At 39.7% G+C, this 16,360-nt stretch overlaps 1 protein-coding gene across 1 annotated transcript in view; it reads left to right on the top strand.

The window, feature by feature from the left end:
* Window positions 1-281: 281 nt before the first annotated feature.
* Window positions 282-16,360, top strand: part of COL23A1 (collagen type XXIII alpha 1 chain) — a 730,410-nt gene continuing 714,331 nt past the window's right edge. Inside the window, exon 1 of the mRNA XM_044068962.1 lies at window positions 282-312. The gene's annotated coding sequence lies outside the window, so the exon portion shown is untranslated. The remainder of the gene's footprint in view (window positions 313-16,360) is intronic.

The following is a 16,360-nucleotide window of genomic DNA, read 5'->3' on the forward strand; positions in this document are numbered from 1 at the left end:
TATAAGAGTCATGAAATATGCTAGAAAAAGGATTGTATAGTGTGTTTTGCGTTACTGAATACACTATAATGCACAGCAAATTAAAGTGAATTGTAGCAACAATGATAATATTGCAGGTATATATAATTCCTGACATCCTGTAGCTTCATTTTTTATTGCAGCACTTGTTTTCTTGTCTGACATTTTGTTTCTGAATGTAAATGATTAAAAATGAAAATGTTTTAATTACAATATAATTAAATAAAATGCAATGCTCTGACAGTATCATTTGTTTCTGTTTTCCAGGGCCCACTTGGATTAGATGGCAAACCGGTATGTAGTGATTTCTCAAGTGTTTGTGTAAATATATTTTCCTATGTCTGTTATAACAAGAGAAGCTAAAAGCAGGGAATGTTGTTATGATGTGCAAACGAAACAATTTTTTAAGAGGTTTAAAAGAAAACGCAACTGAAAAGTTTACTAAGATACTGACAAAGTTCCATATTGTTTATTATTTTATTGTTGTTCATAGGAGATGTAGGCAATCAATAATTCATAACAATTCAGCAGAGTGTAAAAGACTTTCATTGTCCTACAAAAAAATTAAAGCGGACCCAGAACATATGCTTGCACAGATGTGGCTATTGACACATTAATAACAACTCTCCAGTGAATTCAAAAACAATTTATGATTGGAAAAGGATGCAGTACAGAGCTACAGTTATTCTTTGAATTCTTGCAAACTCGATGCAGCGCTTTACTCTGAGCATACATTCTTTTTTAATTCAGGGGAATATTATCCTGCCGAGTTGGCTTTGGTGAAATGTGCTACCACAAGTCAGAGCTTGACAGATTGTTGTACATCACATAATACATTTAGGAAATGCAAGACACCTTGTTAAAAGTATATTTCATAACTAACCATACAGGTAAGTACTAATAACAATCTGGTATTATTATTATTATTATAACAGATTATAATAATAATAATAATAATAATAATAATAATACCTATAACCATACAGGCTTTGTAACAAGAGAATAGAGAACAGCTACAGTCATTCCCACATAAGGGATGACCTTCCACAGACCCAGGCAATTACAGATCCATAAGTATGACCAGCCTCATATGCAAAGCCATGGAAAGACTTATCATGGAACTAATCAGTCAGGGCACAGGGAACCTCCAAACACTGGACTCATCTCTGTCTGGATTTATCAAGGACAGTCCATGCTTAATTAACCTGGTGATTTTTTTTTGAAAGGTCACCAGAGCAATGGATGAAGGCAAAATGGTACACACAGCTTACCGCGACCTGGCCAAAGCTTTTGACACAATTCCCTACTTGGGCATAGTAGAAACGCTAAATAGACTGGGAATAAACCCATGTATCACCCATTGGATTGCCAGCTGGCTGACGGGTAAAATGCAGGAAATCAAAACTGGGGAAGTTACCTCCACAAAGAGGCCATTCGCTAGTGGATTCTACTAGGGTTCTATGCTGGAAGCTCTCCTGTTCAGCATCAATTTTTCTGAAGTAAAACAATACCAAAAAGCTCTGGCTGACTAAGTGTGCAGATGTTTGCAATCTAGGAGCAGTCACTGAATCTCCAAATGACTTAGCCATCCTCAGAAAAGGTTATCCCAAATAAATAACTGGTCCCAAATAATGGAATGAAACTAAATGCCAAAAAATGCATTATTGTATCCTTTGGGAAGTCATCTATCCCAGGGAACCACCACATTAATAACATGCCCCTAAGGGTTAATCCATTTGTTCAGGATTTAGGAACTTATGTGGACCGTGACCTAATTTTTGACCAACATGTGTCCATTTATAAGCACAGCTTATAAATAAAAGGATTAGGTCTATATCTAGGAATGTCATTGTTCCTCTTTACTCATCCCTCAATGAACATAATGCCCCTTACAGCATGTATCTCTCCAGACACATGCAACAACTGAAACCCCCACAGTGATATGTTACTAAAAGGATACAAGGCATAAACAACATGTCTTACATGGACCAACTGAAAGCCCTACCACTATGCTCGGTATCCTACAGACTGCTAAGAGGTGACCCACGTCTGGCATACAACGCATCCTCCAGCCCAGTACTGATGGATTTACTGAATGTCAGTAAGTCAAATGTCATCAGAATTACTCAGTCTAGGGATCTAGACATCTTCTCCAAAATCAATAGAACAGATCAGAAGGACAGGTATGTCTTGCAGAGGATACCTGTGTTCTGGAACAGACCCACCATCCACGTAAAACAAAGTTCATCCCTGTCCATATTCAAGTGCAGCTTGGATCTATGGATGAGAAACAGAAAAGTTACCCCAGGACTGCCCCTGTACTACTAATGGACACAGGCAGCTCCTAAATGCTTTATCCCAGGCATGGGTCCCCTCAAGATATGTATGTTATGATCCCAGTTATTCTCTTTAGGGGTAATATATAATTATATCACAGAATGGAAACGGCCAGTCGCTAACCAAATGAGATATATCAATTCAAGCACAAAAAGGGATATTGTCTAGGCTAAAAAATGTTCCGCAAGAGCAGCTACACTAGTACTTACCTGTGAACTTACCTGTGAACCTGTTACCTAAGGCGCCTTCTTATTTCATATCGGAAGGCAGAAATCTGGTTTGAAACTTACTTAGTATGCATGGATACTAAGTTTCACGGTTACGGCCTGTTGCCTTCTTCTATATATACATATTTATTTATTCACTACCAGGGTGGTCCCGCTAAGGCAATGGCCTCTGTTCAAGGCGGATACCCGAGATGGTATTCAGACTGACTTGGGTAAATTTGTCCAAGGGAGAGGGAACTTCTTTTACTCTGTTTGATAAATGCCATGTGACCTTTTACATCCACCTGAGCTACCATCAGCTCAGGCAGGTGAGTCCTCAGACTAATGGATCATTCAAAGGATGGCACTCAGTTGTGCAGTAGCCCCTTATGCTGCAATGCAGTGTCAGTATTGGAAACATTAATCTAATTACGTGATGTGGGAATAGAACCCACAGTCTTTTACATCCAAGACAAGTGTACTGCCTGTCAAGCTACTGCAACTAATATATAAATCTAACTATGTGTGTGTGTGTGTGTGTGTGTGTGTGTGTGTGTGTGTGTGTGTGTGTGTGTGTGTGTGTGTGTGTGTGCGTGTGTGTGTGTGTCTATATGTATGTATATATATGGGTCTACTTCTGTTTGTCAAAATTACACTTTATTGAAGAACAGAAGTATGAACCCACTTCAGCAAAACTGCATTTAACCGAAAATGCACTTTTGTGAATTACACTTTACCAGTGCACAAAGCCACACATTAAAAAACACTACAAACACACCTGCACCCACCACACCCCTGCTACTTAAATATACTAGTTCCAAGATCACACTACAGTGGAGGAAAAGGGTATATTCCCTTACCCACACTGTACCATGCTTCGGTAAAGTGTAATTCACAAAAGTGCATTTTTGCTTAAATGCACTTTCGCTGAAGTGGGTTCATATTTCTGTTCTTTGATAAAGTAAGTAGTATTGTAATTTCGAAGAATAGAATAGAGCACTATATATATAGGTTCATAGATTAGTACTAGGCTAACTGCCCTTGTTAGCCATTTTTAGCCTAGCCAATTACAATTACTCCATGTGAGGATCAAACACTGCATCTTGTGTCTGTAGGGTAAACACTTTAACATTATGCCATGCTCCAACCCCTTTAAATTAGTACCAGGCTGTCCTTGTGCACAATTCAAAGCCCAGACAATTACCCTATATGAGAATCAAACCCTGTACATAGTGCCTGTAAGGTGAACACCTTAACCACTATGCCAACCTCCCACCCTTGTAGACAAATTAAAGATGCAGACTATTACAAGCCCAGCCAATACCATAGATCAGAATCAAACCCTCTACCTTGTATCAAACCCTCTACTTTGTATCTGTGAGGTTGAGACCTTAACCATTATGCCACTCACTGTATATATCCACTATAGATATATATATATATATATATATATATATATATATATATATATATATATATATATATATATATATATATATATATATTTATGTACATACACACACATAAACATATATATATATATAGATAGATAGATAGATAGATAGATAGATATAGATATTATATATCGATATATATATATATATAGATATATATATACAGGGAGAGAGAGAGAGAGACAGAGACAGAGAGATGAATATGTGTGTGTGTGTGTGTGTGTGTGTGTGTGTGTGTGTGTGTGTGTGTGTGTGTGTGTGTGTGTGTGTGTGTGTGTGTGTGTGTGTGTGTGTGTGTGTGTGTGTGTGTGTATACGTATGTATATATGGGTCTACTTCTGTTGAATTTCTTATGGTCAAGACCATAAGACTGAAGTTTTGAAACTTTGAAATTTAAATAAAAAAAAAAATAAAAACAAAAAAATAATTTTTTTACGCCCCCCCCTGCTAATTAAATATACCATTATGCGCTCTACAGCTATCTCCATTTAAATGGTTAGAAGTTTCAACTTACCCATAATCCACCTCCCTTGTCTTCCAACCCCAGATCGAGTTTGTTGAACTTACATTTATAACCTGACCTGATAACAAACTTTTGACCTATACTTACAGCCCGCAGGCTGAACATGCGCCAAAGGTCCAGGAGAAGGAGGGAGGGATGGTTGAAGACAAATGAAGTACAACCACTCAGATGGAACGTTATGGTGAGTACATAACTTCTTTATTTGAAGTAGTTTACTTCATTTGATCTTCAACCTGTGGGACAGACTCATCAGATACTAAACTCCTGGGTGGCCCTCATTGAAAGATTTTCCTGAGCACCAAAGGATGCTCTCCTTCTAGATGTCAAATCCAATTTATAATGGGAGATAAACGTATGAGATGAAGACCAAGTAGCTGCTGAGCAAATGTCATCTAAAGATACACTAGACCAGAAAGCTGCAGATGTAGCCATGGACCTGGTGGAATGAGCTTTAAAATGACCTGGAGGAGACATGCCTTTGTCCTTGTAGACCTGCAGGATGCATGAAGAAATCCATCTAGTTATCTTGACTTTGGAAATAGGTTTGCCCAAAAAGGGTCTATAGAACAAGACAAACAATTGATCAGATTTACGGAAATTTTTTGTCCTGAGTAAATAAAATCGTAACTGTCGGTGAACATCCAACATGTGTAGTTTGTATTCCATTTTGTTGGTAAAATTGGGAAAGAACACAGGCAAATTTATAGTCTGATTGATATCGACTGGTGATACCACCTTAGCAAGAAAGGATGGATTGGTGTGAAGGGAAACTCTATCTTTATGAAAAATCATGTACGGAAATTTTATGGACAAGGCATGCAATTCCAAAACCCTCCTAGAAGAGGTAATAGCAACCAGAAAGGCTGTTTTCCACAATAGAAATTTTAGATCAACAGTAGCAGCAGGCTCGAAAGGTGGGGCGACCAGAGCTTGAAGAACCATAGTAAGGTCCCACGGGGGGGAGCAGGATCTTTGACCGGAAGCGTAGCTAAAAGGTACCTTTAATAAAGGCTTTACACAGTCTAGAAGATGCCAAGGATGCAGAATTCTCGCCCACATGAAAATGAGAAATAGCAGCCAATTGAACTTTGACAGTAGAAGAACTAGCTCGGTGCTGGAAATTATCAGCTAGGAAATCAAGGATATTGGAAATAGGAGCCATGAAAGGATCCAAACTCCTTTGAGAGGCCCAAAAAGAAAAACATTTTCACTTGCTGCGATTAACCTTTCTGGTTGAAGACTTATGAGCAGCTACCAAAATAGACTTAACTGAGGAGGAAAGTCCGGGAGTCCTAATGATCACAGAAACTGGAGCAGCCAAGCTGTGAGCTTCAGGCTGTCCAGATTTAGATGAGGCACCCCCGATGGTGTGAAATCAGATCCTGAGAGGGATCTAGGATCCACGGTAGAGCCAGAAGGTGATACCAAAGGAAGGGAAACCATACCTGGCGAGGCCAGAATGGGGCAATGAGGATCACCATGCTCCCCAGTCAACAATCTTTCTGCAGAAACCTCAGGATGAGAGGGACTGGAGGGTAAGCATACAGAAGACCAGGAGGCCAAGCATGAACTACAGCATCTCTGGGGAACTCCCCCAGCGGGGGGTTCAGAGCAGAAAACCTGTTGCACTTTGCGTTGGAAGGAGATACAGAGAGATCGCAGCAAGGTTGACCCGACTCGCTGAAGATCTGTTCCGCTACTGACAGATTCAGAGACCACTCATAAAGCATCAGAATGGTCCGACTTAGCCTGTCTGCTAGAATGTTCGACCGTCCCAGAATCTGCATTGAAATAAGAAAGTGACCGGTGGAGATCACCCATTCCCACACTCTCTTGGCCTCGCGACAAAGGGGATAAGATCTGGTCCCTCCCTGTTTGTTGATGTACCAGACTACCGACATGCTCATAGGTTCATAGGTTCATAGATTAGTACTGATGTTGTCTGACTGAACAGCAGTCGTCACCAGAGGAAGAAAGGCATGAAGGGCCTGCAATGCTAGAAGGACCCCCTCATCTCTAGGACATTGATATGCAGACTTGTCTCCATGGGGGACCAAAGGCCTTGGACTGTCCTGCCCGAACAATACCCCCTACCTGAGTTGGGAGGCATCCGTGGTCACTGTGGCTTGGGCCAGGGCTGGAACGAAGGGTCGTCCCTCCAAAATGTCCAGAGAGCTCATTCACCATATGAGAGATGACCGACACACTTGACTTAGGTGGATAGGATAGGTTAGTGGTAAATCCAACAGGGACCACTGAACTGCCAAAGTCCACTGAAGAATCCGCATGTGTAGTCGGGTACATGGAAGGAGAGTTATGGTTGCCGCCATCGAGCCTAGGGCCCTCAGTACAGATTCCGCTGTCGGGAAATGAGAATGATAAATTAGGGAGACATGCATCCTGAGGTTTTGAACTCTCTCCGAGGTCAGGAACACTTTTCCCTGGAGTGTGTCTATCCTGGCACCAATGTAGTCTATCACCTGTACAGGCTCTAGTAGAGATTTGGATGTGTTGATTGTGATACCCAAACTCAGGGCAAGTGTCAGAAAGTAGTCCCTAGTTTGGGAAAGTAGACGCCTGGTGGGAGCAGTGAAGAGCCGCTCGTCCAGGTACGGATAGACCTGAATCCCCTGAAGTCTCAGGTGAGCCTCTACCACTGCCATCACTTTGGTAAATACCCTGGGGGCTGTGGTGAGACCAAAGGGTAGGGTTTGAAATTGGTAAGGATTGGCCCCTAGCTGAAAGCAGAGGAACCTCCTGGAGCTTCTGTGCATCTTTAAGTGATAGTAAGCATCCTGGAGATCTAACAAGCACATCCAGTCGCTCTCTTGCAGGTACGGCATGATGGACTGTAGAGTGACCATCCAGAACTTTTCTTTGGCCACTAACAGGTTCAGGATGGAGAGGTCCAGAATGTGCATTAAGTCCCCCATTTTCTTTGGTACCAAAAAGAACCTGGAGTAGAAGCCCCGATCAGGACTGATCTGGGGGGACAGTTTCAATGGCTCAATTTTCTAGCAGCTTGAAAATTTCCTGTGCTGCTGCCTCCCTTTGCATGGGTGGAATGTCAAGGAGGTATTTGGGAGGGGTTGGGGAACCCATGAAGGGGATAGAATATCCTCTGGATATGATTTGCAGCACCCAATGGTCCATTGTTATGGACGCCCAAGCCACTGGGTGCAAGGACAATCGTCCCCCGATTGTCTCCAGAGTAGAGCAGTTGGGCAACCCCTCAGGGTTGCTGCCCAGATCTGTCTGAGAAAGGTTCTCGAGACCCGAAGTTTTGTGGACCCCCTCAGCCTCTGGGCCGGCGTCCATTCTGACCCCCTCTGTCTCTGGGGGAAGAAGAGCCCTGAGTGTCCCGGGAATACTGAGACTTCCGGAACCACATCTTCTTTTGCCCTCTCTGGTTCTGGGAAAAGGACCTTTGAGGGTTAGAGAAGTGGATCCCTATGGCAGACAGTGTCTTCCCGTCCTTCTCACTCTGGACTAGTGTATCCTTAATGGTCTTACCGAACAGAGTCGAGCCGTCAAAAGGGGAATTAGCAAAGGACCCCTTAAAGGGTTCAGTAAATTGGCACAACCTGAGCGAGGCATTACACCTCATGGTTACACCGGACTCAGCCACCCTAGCCACTCCTTCCGTTGCATGAGAGGAGTCGCATGGATGTATTCGATACTGCTCTCAAAGTGGCCATTTTTCGGAGAACAAAGCCTTGTCCTCCTGCAACATGGACTTTGGTGGGGACTCCTCCAGCTCTTTCACCCGGTCGCATTGGAGTCTCGTAACATGGGCCAAGTAGTTCAGTGCTCTTATAGAAAAGGTAGCTGAAGCATACATCCACTTCCCTAGTCGGTCCATCTTCTGTCAGGAGGGTGGACCGAGGAACTTTCCTGCGATAGTTCCCTTTTAGTGACTGCTGCTACCACCATGGCGTCCACAGGGGATCCCTTGTTCCAGGAAGGCCTGTCTATGGGGGGGGTCTCAAAACCTTATCTGGGCACTTGGGGATCAGCTCCATGGTATCAGGTTCCTTCCATACCGCGATGTGATCAAATCCACTAAAGGATCCACAGGTGAGGGAACACCCAAGACATAGACGGGCCAGTGCCGAAGGTCTCCAGAAACACAGACTCCTCAGAGGAGGGCTTGGGAGCAAACCAACCTCCCCACTGGCGCAGGATCTCCATGATGTCTCCAAAGGAGACATCATCGGGAAGTGACCTTGGGGAGCCCTCCCCCTTATCTAAGTCTGTGTCCTTAGTCAGGGACTCAGGGGAGTCCAAGTGCCTCCTCTTACACATATGCTTGTGAGGCACATCTTCCATGGGGCTCTCCGGGGAGTACTCACAAGCCATCTGTTCCTCGGGGGGAACTGTCTGGGGCCCTTTGGCCACAGGCTGTTCCTCTGGTAAGATGACAGGGACTGTAGACAGAGCCGAGGGGGTCTGGGTGGAGCCCGAGGGGGCAGACGGGGGCCTCGATCAAATGGAGAGGACTCGTTCTACCACATCAAATGCCGAAGGAGAGTGGACCTCCTGTGAAGCCAATAAGGAGGCCAGTCTCCCTGGATCCGATGAGAGAATTGGAGCCAGACCCAAAGTGGGCAGAGCTGTGAGAGAGGGAACCTGGACCAACAAAGTAAGAGCCGATAGAAAAGGTTCCACTCCCTCAGAGCTGATCCCCAGGCTCCGGCTCTGAGAGCAGCTCGGATCCGAACTGGTTGGATCCAAGATGCTCTAGGCAGCTGCCGGCATCGAGGTCATGAGGACCGTCGGCACCGACACTCCGACCAAAGGCAACCTCAGATCCGAGAACTCTGAAGCTGAAGGTTTGACTGGGGAAGGAGTGATAGACTGGAAAAAAAATGGAAGCGAGCTGCCCCCTCCTGAGGGAAGGGGGGCTGACAAGACTCCCATCTGGATCTGCATACGGATGAAGTGCCTCATCATCTTATCCAGATCCATGTCCGAGAGAGACTGGGTGGACCAAGATGAGGTCACAGACTCAAACCAGGTAGGTCGGTTGAGCTGAGGCCCGGGAGACTGAGCGTGCCTCATCCAACTCCGGGGAGAACCTCGGAGATCGGAGTCTGGGGGAGTCACAGATCCGAGCAGATTTACTGAGTGATGAGAGGTCTGGAGACCTCTTCCTCTTCTCTTTCGGCCTCAACTCTCTCTCCCACTCTCTACCCCTTCTCTGCTCTGCTACCACAGGCTTAGAAGCGGGAGTTTGAGTCCCAGCCTGGAAGGGAGGGGAGGCCAGAGGCAGAGAAGCGGGAGAAGCAGCCACCATGACTGAAGCTGAGGAGGGAGGATCAGTGGCAGGAAAAAGCCCCTTGAGGGCCAACTTGGCCTTTCTGTCTTTCAACACCCAGGGGTTAAACCCCATACAAATGGCACAGTCAACATTAAGGTGTACCACACCTAAACACAGTACACACAGACTGTGGCCATCTGCTGGGGAGAGCTTATGGCCACACTCTGTGCAGCGCTTAAAAATAAGGTTTTCAGCCATCCTAGGAAAGAAAAGACAAAACTTTCCACTGAAACGTTAACACACACCCACTCACCACACACTAAACTGACTAGAAAAGGGGAGAGGGGTACACAGAGACAAACTACACTACCTAACAACTACTAAAAGCCTACACACGATGCCAATGCAATGGGAGGGGAGAAAGGATACCTACACTAAGCTAAAATGGCTAACAAAAACAGAAATTAGTAACACAATACCAGAAAAGTACCCTGCTAACTGGAGCTTCAGAGACATGATGCTATCGCAAATCGCGGCAAACGAGATCTGGGGATGGAAGGTAAGGGGAGGAGTCTGGAGCTCAGAGCTGATGCTTGTAATCTTTGCTGGCTCGGATCCGACACAGATCCGTATTCCCACAGGTTGAAGACAAATGAAGTACAACTACTCAGATGGAACGTTATGGTGAGTACATAACTTCTTTTTTTTGCCTATGCTGTGGATTGTTAAGGGGTTTTGTTTGTTTTTAGTTAAGAAGAGGATGTAGTTCATTGCGTGTGTGTGTGCGTGTGTGTGTGTGTGTGTGTGTGTGTGTGTGTGTGTGTGTGTGTGTGTGTGTGTGTGTGTGTGTGTGTGTGTGTGTGACTGAGTGTTTGTGGGTAAGGGTTATAGTAAGGGCTAGGTAAGGGGACAGATTTAGTGCTTTCCGTATATACCGTTGTGTGTGTCCATGTATTATTTATTTTTATTTATTTATTTATTTTACATTTGTTGACCGGGATTGTCCAACTGAGCTGAAGAGCCCTTTTTCAGTGGAGGCCTGGGGAGAAAAGCTCCAACATATTATACAATTTTCATTATCAATTAGCATTAAACAGCAATGTTACAGGATTATTACAAGGCATTAAGTAGCAATACAATGTTATACAGTGTCAGTAATCAGGAATATAGCGTAACTATTTCAAGATGTATAAAAAGAAATATGTCATTAAGATGAGTATAGTTTTTGGGGTAAGTGGTTATAAAAACCCAGTTTTATCATGATGTAGTTGCATGAAGGCAAGACAAATACAATAGAATGTTTCTCTGAGGCAATTTGCTTAATAGATTTTAGAAGACAGTAGAAAGAGTAGTGAAGGAAGATTAGAGAGAGCTAGTGAGAAGAGTGAGTTAAGGGCAGAAAGTAGGTTAAGGTATGAGAAGTAGGGGATGTTTAAAGAGGGAGAGTGCAGTGGCAGGACCAGTGACTTTTAAAGTGCTCTTTGGTGGCTGTCTTAAATTGTTTAGGATGTGTAAGTGTCTTGATTTCTAGTGGGAGCCTATTCCAGGCAACAGTGGGGTGATTTAAGTGGTTTAAGAAAAGACATTTTCATAAGATAATGCATAGAATTAGGGTTAGGTATAGGGACAGGGTTAGGGTTAGCAAACATGAGTAAGGGGAAGCAAGGGGCTTCCCCCACTGCACCTCATCTGTGTGCTTATCCTAGCTATATCTATTTTTATGTATATATATATATATATATATATATATATATATATATATATATATATATATATATATGTGTGTGTGTGTGTGTGTGTGTGTGCATATATATACTGTGGTAATGTATTGATACTTAAACATAATTTGTTCATTTTATTTCTACTATTGTAACTTTTACTGCTATTACTTTGTTATTGTAATCCGAGCAGAGCCTGCAATTGGTGATTGTATGATCAGTACTCTACCTCTGTAACAAAAATGTAAATCAGTTAAATAAAAATATTATTCACTGTTATTCTTTTTACATTAAATGTATTTATTTATTTATTTATCTATTTATTGGCATTTGTTTACCAAGAAAGTCCACTGGGTCAGGCAGAGCCCAATTTCAGTGGATGCCTGGGGAAAAAAGGTCCACATGAAACACAAATAGTTTATATAGTACATCACAAGGTACACATTTTGAGTACATACAGCAGAGAAGGAGGAAAAAATTCTTAAAACAGTAGCTCATTTAGAATATATACACACACTTATGCACAATGAACTAATTACAATGTAGTACAACTATACTTGATGTAGTAGTTTGGGAGAATATAAAATGCTTATATATACACACTTGTTACACACATAAAGTAATTTCAATGTAGTACAACTATAGCTGACATAGTAGTACAGGGTAAATATAAAATGCTTATATATGCACACTTGTTACACACATGTTGTTTTTCTTTCGGCTTTTCCCGGTAAGGGGTCGGATTGGCAGTCGATTTTTATGGTGCCGAGGTGCCAGCCCTACACCCAACCTTCAATGAAGGCATGCCCATACACGCATGTCTTTCGAATGCCACTAGACTACGGGGAGGACATGCAGACTCCACACAGAAGGCGCTCCAGCCGAGAATAGAATGGGAGAACCTCTTGCTGTGAGGCGACAACGCTACCGCTGCACCACCGCGGCTTCACACTTGTTACATACATAATGAACTAATTTCAATGTAGTACTACTATAGCTGACGTAGTAGGTTGGGTAAATATAAAATGCTTATATACACACACTTGTTACACACATAATAAACTAATTACAATGTAGTACACCTACAGGTGAAATAGTAGTACAGGTAAATATAAAATACTTATATACACACACTTGTTACACACATAAACTAATTACAATCTAGGACAACTATAGCTGGCATAGAAGTACAGGTGAATATAAAATGCTTATACATGCACACTTGTTACACACATAATAAACTAATTACAATCTAGTACAACTATGGTTGACATAGTAGTACAGATGAATATAAAGTGCTTATATATGCACACTTGTTACACACATAATAAACTAATTACAATCTAGTACAACTATGGTTGACATAGTAGTACAAGTGAATATAAAGTGCTTATATATGCACACTTGTTACACACATAAACTAATTTCAGTGTAGTACAACTATAGTTGATATAGTAGTACAGGTGAATATAAAATACTTATATATGCACACTTGTTACACACATAATAAACTAATTTCAATGTAGTACAACTATAGTTGACATAGTAGTACAGGTGAATATAAAATCCTTATATATGCACAATTGTTAAACACATAAACTAATTTCAATGTAGTACAACTATAGTTGACATAGTAGTACAGGTATATATAAAATGCTTATATATGCACACTTGTTACACACATAAACTAATTTCAATGTGGTACAGCTATAGTTGACATAGTACAGGTGAATATAAAATGCTTAAATACACACACTTGTTACACACACATAATAAACTAATTACAATGTGGTACAACTATAGCTGATGTAGTACAGGTGATTATAAAATGCTTATATATGCACACTTGTTGCACACATAATAAACTAATTTCAGTGTAGTACAACTATAGTGGACGTAGTAGTACAAGTGAATATAAAATGCTTATATATGCACATTTGTTACACACATAAACTAATTTCAGTGTAGTACAACTATAATTGACATAGTAGTACAGGTGAATATAATATGTTGATATATGCACACTTGTTACACACATAATAAACTAATTTCAGTGCAGTACAACTATAGTTGATATAGTAGTACAGGAGAATATAAAATACTTATATACACACACTTGTTACACACATAATAAACTAATTACAATCTAGTACAACTATAGATGATTTTGTAGTACAGGTGAATATAAAATACTTATATATGCACACTTGTTACACACATAATAAACTAATTTCAATGTAGTACAACTATAGTTGACACAGTAGTGCAGGTGAATATAAAATGCTTATATATATGCTTGTTACACACATAATAAACTAATTTTAATGTAGTACAACTATAGTTGACATCGTAGTCCAGGTGAATATAAAATGATTATATATGCACACCTGTTACACACATAATAAACTAATTTCAATGTAGTACAACTATAGTTGACATAGTAGTACAGGTGAATATAAAATGCTTATATATGCACACGTGTTACACACATAATAAACTAATTTTAGTTTAGTACAACTATAGTTGACATAGTACAGGTGAATATAAAATGCTGATATATGCACACTTGTTGCACACATAATAAACTAATTTCAGTGTAGTACAACTATAGTGGACATAGTAGTACAGGTGAATATAAAATGCTTATATATGCACACTTGTTGCACACATAAACTAATTTCAGTGTAGTACAACTAGAGTTAACATAGTAGTACAGGTGAATATAAAATGCTTATATATGCACACTTGTTACACACATAAACTAATTTCAATGTAGTGCAACTATAGTTGACATAGTAGTACAGGTGAATATAAAATGCTTATATATGCACACTTGTTACACACATAATAAACTAATTTCAATGTAGTGCAGCTATAGTTGACACAGTAGTACAGGTGAATATAAAATGCTTATATATGCACACTTGTTACACACATAATCTAATTTCAATGTAGTACAACTATAGTTGACTTAGTAGTACAGGTGAATATAAAATGCTTATTTACCCACACTTGCTACACACATAATAAACTAATTACAGTCTAGTACAACTATAGTTGACATAGTAGTACAGGTGAATATAAAATGCTTATATATGCACACTTGTTACACACATAATAAACTAATTTTAGTTTAGTACAACTATAGTTGACATAGTACAGGTGAATATAAAATGCTGATATATGCACATTTGTTGCACACACAATAAACTAATTTCAGTGTAGTACAACTATAGTGGACATAGTAGTACAGGTGAATATAAAATGCTTATATATGCACACTTGTTGCACACATAATAAACTAATTTCAGTGTAGTACAACTAGAGTTAACATAGTAGTACAGGTGAATATAAAATGCTTATATATGCACACTTGTTACACACAAACTAATTTCAATGTAGTACAACTATAGTTGACATAGTAGTACAGGTGAATATAAAATGCTTATATATGCACACTTGTTACACACATAATAAACTAATTTCAATGTAGTACAACTATAGTTGACATAGTAGTACAGGTGAATATAAAATGCTTATATATGCACACTTGTTACACACATAATCAAATTTCAATGTAGTACAACTATAGTTGACATAGTAGTAAAGGTGAATATAAAATGCTTATTTACCCACACTTGTTACACACATAATAAACTAATTACAATCTAGTATAACTATAGTTGACATAGTAGTACAGGTGAATATAAAATGCTTATATATGCACACTTGTTACACACATAAAGTAATTTCAATGTAGTACAACTATAGTTGACATAGTAGTATAGGTGAATATAAAATGCTTATTTATACACACTTGTTACACACATAATAAACTAATTACAATCTAGTACAACTATAGTTGACATAGTAGTACAGGTGAATATAAAATGCTTATATATGCACACTTGTTACACACATAATAAACTAATTTCAGTGTAGTACAACTATAGTTGACATAGTAGTACAGGTGAATATAAAATGCTTATATATGCACACTTGTTACACACATAAACTCATTTCAATGTAGTACAACTATAGTTGACATAGTAGTACAGGTGAATATAAAATGCTTATATATGCACACTTGTTACACACATAATAAACTAATTTCAGTGTAGTACAACTATAATTGACATAGTAGTACAGGTGAATATAACATGCTGATATATGGACACTTGTTACACACATAATAAACTAATTACAATCTAGTACAACTATAGTTGACATAGTAGTACAGGTGAATATAAAATGCTTATATATGCACACTTGTTATACACATAATAAACTAATTTCAATGTAGTACAACTATAGTTAACATAGTAGTACAGGTGAATATAAAATGCTTATATATACACACTTGTTACACACATAATAAACTAATTACAATCTAGTACAACTATAGCTGACATAGTAGTACAGGTGAATATAAAATGCTTATATATGCACACTTGTTACACACATAAACTAATTTCAGTGTAGTATAACTATAGTTGACATAGTAGTACAGGTGAATATAAAATGCTTATATACACACACTTGTTACACACATAATAAACTAATTTCAATGTAGTACAACTATAGTTGACATAGTAGTACAGGTGAATATAAAATGCTTATATATGCACACTTGTTACACACATAATCTAATTTCAATGTAGTACAACTATAGTTGACTTAGTAGTACAGGTGAATATAAAATGCTTATATATGCACACTTGCTACACACATAATAAACGAATTACAGTGTAGTACAACTATAGTTGACATAGTAGTACAGGTGAATATAAAATGCTTATATATGCACACTTGTTACACACATAATAAACTAATTTCAGTGTAGT

Source organism: Protopterus annectens, chromosome 4.part0 (assembly GCF_019279795.1).
Source record: "Protopterus annectens isolate FY-2018-M chromosome 4.part0, PAN1.0, whole genome shotgun sequence".
Taxonomy (NCBI): Eukaryota; Metazoa; Chordata; order Ceratodontiformes; family Protopteridae; genus Protopterus; species Protopterus annectens.